The 7,536-nt window shown below is 45.9% G+C and overlaps 1 non-coding gene across 1 annotated transcript; it reads left to right on the forward strand.

Moving 5' to 3' along the window:
• Window positions 1-6,402: 6,402 nt before the first annotated feature.
• Window positions 6,403-6,475, forward strand: TRNAK-CUU (transfer RNA lysine (anticodon CUU)). The gene has a single exon. It is a non-coding gene; the product is annotated as a tRNA-Lys (tRNA).
• The last annotated feature ends 1,061 nt before the right edge of the window (window positions 6,476-7,536 follow it).

A 7,536-nucleotide genomic window follows, 5' to 3' on the forward strand; every position in this document is an offset into this window, starting at 1 on the left:
CTTTGCTTCTGCTCCTTGTGGACTGAAATATAAAGGACAATTTAAAAAGGATTACATATACTCGGAGTTCTATGGCATCAAAGTAGCGAGAAAACGCAGCGATGGAGACCGTTTCATCACACAGCTCTCCTTGGAGGTTATCTTGGAGATTGTAGAAGAGCGCATTTACTCGAAACTGATACTACATAAAACGTGCATTCCTTAGAGGGCAGCTCTTATCGCCTTGTACATTAGACTCGTGATCAAATTTAGCGAGCCTCGTTCTCAAAGGAGTGTCTTACCATCCACTCTCCACGCCCCCCACTCGTAATCATTTTTCGCGGCTGTGTTGCCTGTATTCAGCCGAAACATATGGAAATAACTATGCTTAGAAACTTCCGCTTCCTCTTGAGGCACGTCGCCTTGCGATATCCTAGTTGCATCAAGACCCCCAATGCAGACTCTGTAGAAAAAAACGGGGGAGTACGTGTTGAACAAGCAACAAAATTTAATTAATGAAACTCTTCTCTCAGTGCTCATTATTACCATTCTGCATTGTGATCTTCCGTACTGCTCTTGTCAGCCAGGCCGCCATCTCCCTCGAGCTCCGCTCGGTGGCTGCTTTTCTCAGCAGTGACGCTTTGTTCCACAAGAAGAGAGTTAAAAGGCGAAGTGGGCGTGAACTTCGCCAAGCATGAACCGTGCGAGGCCCTGAATGTATTCGGAGAAAAACGTAGGTGCCTACCTATCTAGGGAGAAATGGGACTAACAAAGACATCCTGGTCACAACCCACAATCTTCTTTCGTTTTTTGTAAGCAGAATTATTTTGTTCTGACTCTGTTTCTCTTCGCAAGGTCGAGTCACGCAAGCAGCAGCCGTAAAATCTTCTGCTTCTTATTCACTCTGTTTGCTCCTGTGCGGATGGCTCGTATAAGAAAGCGCTCGTTCGTTTGGCGAACCACACTGCACCTTCTTGGCGAACAACTTTTTTACGGTTCATCTGCGTTGTCTTACCGCACTGGTGGCTGCGGCCGAATAGTCGTCGGTGCGAGGCGCTCACGGTGGAGGCGCTCACGAAGACTTATTTTCTTAGCGTATAGACGCATTACTAAGAGGTAGGAAGACGGGGCATGCGATTCCAGAACCGGAGAGGTAACGTAAGTGGGAGAAAAAAGAATTGGAGGGAATGTAAGATGATTGTGGATTGCTAGCCGGGGCAGATAGCACGAAACAGGGGGCTCCACATGACCTGAAACAGGCGGTGGGGATGAACAGCTTAAACGAGACGGGGGTCGAGGCGAGTTTCAGGTTTCAATATTTACGCCAAGACGTGCGCCAAGTGTGAAGTTACCGGCAGAAAGTCGTCAACAGTGACGCGACTTTTCAATGAGCCTTAACCTTTCCTTTGTAACCCCCTCCCTCCCTCCCTCCCTCCCTCCCTCCCTCCCTCCCTTTTTCCGTTTGTTTTTTTTTTTTTTTTACCTTCTTCCCGAGGCATTTTTTCTGGCTCTGATTGGAACTGTTGTGCCTTGGTGTTATGAGATGGTCGTGGCACTCACACCTAAATCTGAGCAGAGAAGGATGCGGGAGGAGAGCGGATTTTGCTGCTCACAGTTTTCGCGCCTAGGTTGCGATCCCCTTGTTAAAGGAAAGGTCAGTGCCACATACTAGGGGTTTCACAACGTAGGGTTAAAGAGGCAGAATGGCCTTCAGACAAACAGTCTCTTCACACTGAACCTGAAACTTTCCGGTAAGATGAGAGCCTAAATTTTCTGAAGGGCATCTTTTTACACTTTTTTGTTTTCTTCTCTATAAAAACAATGATCTAAAAATTCATTTGTGCGGCAGGAAAGCTTTTTGTTTATTGTTTTGTAACCAAAGCTCCAAAGCAGACCTAACAAATATTTTTCATGTTTTTGATTACGGGATCAGGATATAATATCCGTTCCGTCGATCAGCGCTAAATTAACTTCAATTACCCAATTGGTGGCCATATGCTTTCGAGCTTGTTCAAACTTTCCTCCCATTAGAAAGCCCCTGTTTTGCATCAGTTAGTGCACTTAGGACAAATAAAGACGGGGAGTTATCAGTACGGTGCTCTCTGGGCCACCTAATAAATACAGGCATACAAATTTTGTGCGCTAAGCCAATAGAACTCTTTCAAGAGCGACTGCATGGTCCGCACATTCTCTCGGGCTCTGCTACCCGGGTACGAATTAGGGGTCCGTCCTCAACATTTGACAAGGTGTTCAAGAGAAGGATGGGTAGGCCGTAGAAGTAAAGGGTTAAGTCATAAGGAGTTTCCATGCCTTCAGAGGGCCGTCACGCGATTAGGACCATTTCCGAGCCTGACCGCTGGGCCAAAATTTCTCATCGGTTATTGCCAGGTACTGCGGTATACATTTTTTATAGAGAAGACGCAAGCAGAGCTGATACAGAGTTTTAGTTTACTGTGAGCCGCGATCCGCTACCGTGATCCGCCACCGCGCATTCCACTGCGCATGCCCAGTTTCCCTTGACGCCGATAGATGGCGCCACATACTGGATGTCGGTAGAGTTATTATATAGGCTTACTATAATAGTTACTATATAGCAAAGCCTATATAGTAACTCTAGATGTCGGCACATACACATGCCGCGTCGGGACTAATAAGCTTGTGCGCCCCAACCACGCGCGATAGAGGGTCGCGGTGGCGGATCGCAGAACACGGTAAACTAAATCTCTCTAGTATGAATGCAATAGAAGGCTTGATTGGCGGATGCTGTCTTTCAACAGAGAAGCTGCTCTCCAGCGGCCCAATTCAGCAAAATTGCACTTTTATTGCTTGAATTTGCATTGTTGAGCCGCTTTGGGAATTGCAGACCAGAGAGAGCTGCAAAACAATACGTTGCTCAAGGGAAACGTCCAATTAGCATGTTTGCTATGTGTTCTCGGCAATTATTTTGCCATGCTCAGCTTCGCGTACAATGGTATAGATTGATAGCTACAGGCAGTTTCACTGCCGTATCTGCTAAACTATCTTAGGTTATCAATGCTGGTATCAAGATCACCCCCTAATGCCATCAAATGTTGCGCCGCTGATATATGCCATCCTGGTTTCTTCCAGGCTTTAGCCCTAGTAGTATAGTTTTGGAAGAGGGAGCGGCGGAAAGGTAGGAGGGCGAATTTGATTAAGGAGTTTGCGGGGGATCAAATGGATGCAACTGGCTCAAGACCGAGTTAACAGCAGGTATATGGGAGAGGCATTTACTGTCGAGTGGGTGCAGTCAGGCTGATGATGTCGCGAAGAATATTGTACTATCGATCAGCATCAATATCGGCTCTGTAACAAATTTGTCCAGGAGATAAATAACAGCTATAGCTTTCTCAAATGACTGACCGACTCATAAAGGGCTTCCAGCCTACATAGCGCTCAATGAAGATTATGGGAAGTGAAAACCGATAGTATGACATAGAAGCAAAAAATGCATTAAAACATGATTTCAGGCTAATAAACTGGTATAATAGTCACTAAGTTTACTTTTGTCTCATTGTTTTGAAAGCTTTAATCAGTTCATTTATTTGTTATTTTTGCTACACTAGAACTTGAAATTCCACCCTATACCGCATTCTGATCAAGAGGATAATTCTATGTAAGGTGCATGTCGTTTTGGCGAATAGATCAGGAATCTCACTCTCTCTATACTATCATGTTTAAAATTTGTTACTAGATATTCTGCGAACAGGAAACTGTTCTGCACGGTCATGATGTCGCTTCCATTATTTGGTTCTGAAATTTCTACTGAAGTCTGGTTGCAAATAGGTCGTACCCACATTTATATTTCTCTTTTGAATTCGTGCTGTTGATTACTTTTTGTATGCGTTTTAAATGTGCCTATAAATTGGCATAATGAGATGCTCGGTTGCACCGACACCGACTTGGTGTTGGTGCTACACAAGGTACAAGTTAGGCTCCATCGAGTAGGCCTTTTTTCGCAGCATTTTTGTGTCGGCCTGGTGGCGCTAGTCCGCTTAGAGGAAGAAAATTTTGTAAAGTATTTACTTGACTGTTAATAAAGTCTTTTTGTCTCTCTCTTTCATGCCTCCGGGCTGCCTCTCCTTTTTTTTTTCTCAGTTCGAGAGGACGAATAAAATGGTAAAATGGTATAATGGTAAAATGGATCACGCACCTCAAGCGTAAGAACTTCAACCCTTCTCAAGTTCAAAAACTTGGTTCTATTGCATTTGAATGTACCATGATGCGATCTATAATTTCACGAGAGAGCTGATTCTTTCGTTAATCTTGGTCTGTGTGGTAATGTTATGACGTAATGTTTCCACATAGAGAGCCTATATCGAGAATATTGAGTGGTACGACTGTGTAGGACAGGGGAAATCTAAATGTCGAATTAATTCACTGGTACTCGTGCCTCTGAGGCAACCACACTGGTATAACGCTCGGAGAAACCGACCCCTAGGCGAACAGTTTGCGTCTCGTACAGAGCTGGCCCTGAAGCAGGCACTGCGACACCCCTCATTTAGAGTCAGTCCAGGTGGTCCGCAAAAGCGCACTCTGTCATTCTCTCTCGCGTTCCCCCCTTTACTTATTCACGCCGCAGTAACCAAACTTTTTGCTTTTACCTCCCGCTCCGTCCAAATAATTGACTTCTTGTGCAAATGACATGTCATGTATCTTCGAGTCAATGACACGTGGCCACCACCGCCTCCCTTTGTTCGTCATTATTGCGCCGCTCCATCCAGGCGGGAGTCATTCAACTCGAATCATCCGCTTCTCTGCCACGCCCCCTGTTCTCGTCTTCTGCCACAATATCCGCCTCCCCTACCCAACCCAAGGGCCTCTGTTACGTAAAATGCAAACCCAACTGTCTGAGTCATCCCGCGTGTGCGGTTGCTCAGAGACAGGACCACTGCACGCGAGCCGCTCTCGTCAACACCCCCCCCCCCCCCTCTGCACCCCCTCCTCTTAGTCGATCGGTGACCAACGGACGCGATTGAGATTCGATGCCGTTCGGTGCCCACGCCGCGGCAGCAGGCACGCTGCCTGGCGGTTGAACATAGACGACGCCCTCACGCAAGCTTCTCTCTTGTTGGTTTCTTTTTATCTCTCTCTCTTTCTCTCTCTGTGCGTGCTTGCGTGTGGCAAGATCACCCCAGTCCCATGTTGCCTTGACACACTGAGCACTGCCACGGTATATGGCAAAAAAAAAATCAAAACAGCTCGAATCGAAACGTACTCATGTCGCTTTCTGTTGGAATACCGCATAGAACAAGACATCTCCTCTTTGTCTCTTCTGATAACGTGATCATTTGCGGCCACAAATGCATTTGCCTTAACCTCGAACACAGCGTTCCGCCGTCGGAGGTTCACTTTGAATCAAAGGCGCGTGCGAGAAAAAAAACGAGGGGCATCAAATCAAAGCCGCTGAGTGTATAAATGCATAAAATAATGAAAGCAGGCATCGTGTTTGATGGCTTGCTCGCAGGACTTCTTCCTCGATTCGCCGTTAATAACAATATAGACATCGAAGAACTACCGCGCACTAATCGGCGTAGTAGGCTGCCTTCTGAATATGCGAGCACGTACGTACTATGCAAGCAGTAGCCGGAGCAATTTCGAGTTTCACCCTTTGCGTTCACCGCTCCTCTGGCTGGCGGGGGCACGCAGCCGAAGGTAACCCACCCAGTCGTCTCGTATTCTCCCTATCCCTTATCACTATTTGCAACTTTATTATTGCTTTCTGTCCCTATCTTTCTTTTAGCTCTCTCGTTGGCGCCGATTAATGACGGGCCGCCGTAGGCAGGTATCATTCGTAACGATGTTTTGCTTTCTTTCTTTTTCCTTTTTTTCTTTCTTTATCTCACTGATGCTTCGGGACGGGGGGAGATGATTGCAATGGCCCACAAATTACGCTCGTGCGAGAAAGAGAGAGGAGCCACGAACAAACGAAGGGAGATGAACGGGAGGGAATCGCTGACTTGGCCACTCCTTTTAAATAAGTAAAGCAGCGCGTGGACCGTGTAGTGCTGGATTCGCAGCTGTCGCACCCAGCTCTCTCGGGAGGAGACAGTATGAATGAACTTCGGCTTCGCCGCAGGCTGACGAAGCACCAACCGCTGCAATATATATACAGTAGTCAAAATGAAAACCAAAGCAGCGTTTGAAACAATTTATTCATGTTTCGGCTGTGGAACAGCCGTCGATTCTGACGAAGGCTACTCCAATACGTCAATAAATTGCTTCAAACGTTGGTCGGTCTTCATTATATATATATATATATATATATATATATATATATATATATATATATATATATATATATATATATATATATATATATATATATATATATATATATATATATAATGCCGCTGTCCCCCCTGCTACTTTCTTGGGTGTTTATGTTGTCTGTATACGAACCTGGCCGATGTAGCTCAGTTGGAAGAGCACCGGACGCTTTATTCGGAGATCGTGGGTTCGGTTCCCACCATCGGCACGTTGTTTTTTCTTCTACTTTGTGTTTAATTATCTTTCCCCTAAACAGATTACATTACTAATCTCTGGGATTATCCAAGTAAACATTAAAAAAAAAAGACAAAGTACCATCCCCAACGCTTTCCTTGGCCTCTCCGACTGTTGGCTTCTTTCCTTCATGTATTATAACGAGCACCCTCATTTCCCCTTAATTGATCTGCTTGTAGCTTACGGGGGTCTTGGTTCTGGCAGTCTTGAAGCCATAGGTAGCGTAAGAGGGTTCTAGCACAGCTTTCGCCTTCGCTCTTGATCACGTTCTACGTGACGCTGGCGATAACAAAGGACGTTCCACGTCCGCCGCCTTGGCTGAGGGTGGCGCTGGTGAACACTCTCAAGGTTCGTATACAGAAAACATAAATACCCAAGAAAGTAGCAGGGGGGACAGCGGCCGATGTAGCTCAGTTGGAAGAGCACCGGACGCGTTATTCGGAGGTCGTGGGTTCGGTTCCCACCATCGGCACGTTGTTTTTTATTCTACTTTGTGTTTAATTATCTTTCCCCTAAACAGATTACATTACTAATCTCTGGGATTATCCAAGTAAACATTAAAAAAAAAAAGACGAAGTACCATCCCAAAGCATTCCTAGGCCTCTCCGACTGTTGGCTTCTTTCCTTCATGTATTATAACGAGCACCCTCATTTCCCCTAATTGATCTGCTTATATATATATATATATATTGTGCGTGCGTGCGTGCGTGCGTGTGTGCGTGCGTGTGTGTGTGTGTGTGTGTGTGTGTGTGTGTGTGTGTGTGTGTGTGTGTGTGTGTGTGTGTGTGTGTGTGTGTGTGTGTGTGTGTGTGTGTGTGTGTGTGTGTGTGTGTGTGTGTGTGTGTGTGTGTGTGTGTGTGTGTGTGTGTGTGTGTGTGTGTGTGTGTGTGTGTGTGTGTGTGTGTGTGTGTGTGTGTGTGTGTGTGTGTGTGTGTGTGTGTGTGTGTGTGTGTGTGTGTGTGTGTGTGTGTGTGTGTGTGTGTGTGTGTGTGTGTGTGTGTGTGTGTGTGTGTGTGTGTGTGTGTGTGTGTGTGT

Source organism: Amblyomma maculatum, chromosome 2 (assembly GCF_055883805.1).
Source record: "Amblyomma maculatum isolate TAMU_Amacu chromosome 2, ASM5588380v1, whole genome shotgun sequence".
In the NCBI taxonomy this organism is placed as follows: Eukaryota; Metazoa; Arthropoda; class Arachnida; order Ixodida; family Ixodidae; genus Amblyomma; species Amblyomma maculatum.